At 34.9% G+C, this 2,265-nt stretch overlaps 1 non-coding gene across 1 annotated transcript; it reads left to right on the top strand.

Annotated features, from left to right (window-relative positions):
• Nucleotides 1-766: 766 nt before the first annotated feature.
• Nucleotides 767-874, top strand: LOC148574013 (small nucleolar RNA R71). The gene has a single exon (XR_015906077.1). It is a non-coding gene; the product is annotated as a small nucleolar RNA R71 (small nucleolar RNA).
• The last annotated feature ends 1,391 nt before the right edge of the window (nucleotides 875-2,265 follow it).

Raw genomic sequence — 2,265 nt, forward strand, 5'->3', positions numbered from 1 at the left:
CGGCCATGGCGCTTATGTCAATGGCCTTGCACTCTCCTTTTGGGTTCTCTTCTGTATTGCTTGGGAGAGTACTAGGAGGGATTTCAGTGATCCTTTTACTCAGCTGGCCCACTTGTGCTTCCAGATTTCTAATGGAAGACCTTGTTTCATTCATGAAACTTACGGTGGCCTTAGATAGATCAGAGACTAGATTTGTTAAATTAGAAGCATTTCGCTCAGAGTTCTCTGTCTGTTGCTGAGTTGATGATGGAAAAGGCTTGCTATTGCTAAACCTGTTTCTTCCACCATTGTTAAAGCCTTGTTGAGGCTTTTGATCCTTCCATGAGAAATTTGGATGATTTCTCCATGTTGAGTTATAGGTGTTTCCATAAGGTTCACCTAAGTAATTTACCTCTGCTATTGCAGGGTTCTCAGGATCATAGGCTTCTTCTTCAGAAGATGCCTCTTGAGTACTGTTGGATGCAGCTTGCATTCCATGCAGAATCTGAGAAATCATATTGACTTGCTGAGTCAATATTTTATTCTGAGCCAATATGGCATTCAGAGTATCAACCTCAAGAACTCCCTTCTTCATAGGCGTCCCATTACTTACAGGATTCCTTTCAGAAGTGTACATGAACTGGTTATTAGCAACCATGTCAATGAGTTTTTGAGCTTCTGCAGGCGTTTTCTTTAGGTGAATGGATCCACCTGCAGAAGTGTCCAGTGACATTTTTGATAGCTCAGATAAACCATCATAGAATATATCCAGGATGGTCCATTCTGAAAGCATGTCAGAAGGACACTTTTTGGTCAACTGTTTGTATCTTTCCCAAGCTTCATAGAGGGACTCACCTTCTTTCTGTCTGAAGGTTTGAACATCAGCTCTAAGCTTGCTCAGCTTTTGAGGAGGAAAGTACTCGGCTAAGAAAGCCGTGACCAGCTTATCCCAAGAGTTCAGGCTGTCTTTGGGTTGAGAATCCAACCATAATCTAGCTCTGTCTCTTACAGCAAAAGGGAAAAGCATGAGCCTGTAGACTTCAGGATCTACTCCATTAGTCTTAACAGTATCACATATCTGCAAGAATTCAGTTAAGAACTGAAAAGGATCTTCAGATGGAAGTCCATGAAACTTGCAGTTCTGCTGCATCAGAGAAACTAATTGAGGTTTCAGCTCAAAGTTGTTTGCTCCAATGGCAGGAATGGAGATGCTTCTTCCATGTAAATTGGAATTAGGTGCAGTAAAGTCACCAAGCATTCTCCTTGCATTGTTGTTGGGTTCGGCTGCCATTTCCTTTACTTGTTCGAAATTTTCAATCAAGTTGTCTCTGGATTGTTGTAATTTAGCTTCTCTTAATTTTCTCTTCAGAGTCCTTTCGGGTTCTGGATCAGCTTCAACAAGAATGCCTTTTTCTCTGTCCCTGCTCATAAGAAAGAGAAGAGAACAAGAAAAGAAGAGGAAGCCTCTATGTCACAGTAAAGAGGTTCCTTATTGTTAGTAGAAGAAAAGAAGAAGAAATTCGAACACAGATAGAAGAGGGGGTTCGAATTTGGTGATGTTGTGAGGAAGAGATGTTAGTAAATAAATAAAATAAGATGAGAGAGAAGGAGGGAATTTTCGAAAATTAATTTTGAAAAGGAGTTAGTGATTTTTGAAAATAGTTTTGAAAAATGTTAGTGATTTTCGAAAATTCAAATTTAAAAATTAAAATAATTAATAAATTAAAAAGAAATTTTGAAAAAGGGGGAAGATATTTTCGAAAATGAGAGAGAGATAGTTAGTTAGGTGGTTTTGAAAAAGATAAGAAACAAACAAAAAGTTAGTTAGTTAGTTGAAACAAATTTTGAAAAGATAAGAAGTTAGGAAGTTAGAAAAGATAAATTGAAAAGATATTTTTGAAAAAGATAAGATAAGAAGATATTTTTGAAAAGATATGATTGAAGTTAGTTTTGAAAAAGATTTGATTTTTAAAATCACAATTAATGACTTGATCCATAAGAAATCACAAGATATGATTCTAGAACTTAAAGTTTGAATCTTTCTTAACAAGCAAGTAACAAACTTCAAATTTTTGAATCAAAACATTAATTGTTTATGTTATTTTCGAAAATTTGGTATAAAAATAAGAAAAAGATTTTTGAAAAATATTTTTGAAATTTTCGAAAATAACCAAAAAATTTTGAAAAAGATTTGATTTTTGAGAAAGATTTTGAAAAAGATAAGATTTTCAAATTGAAAATTTGATTTGACTCATGAAAGCAACTTGATTTTAAAAAATTTTGAAA

The sequence above is a fragment of the Arachis ipaensis genome, chromosome B2 (genome assembly GCF_059453495.1).
Source record: "Arachis ipaensis isolate K30076 ecotype BB chromosome B2, ASM5945349v1, whole genome shotgun sequence".
Lineage (NCBI taxonomy): Eukaryota > Viridiplantae > Streptophyta > Magnoliopsida > Fabales > Fabaceae > Arachis > Arachis ipaensis.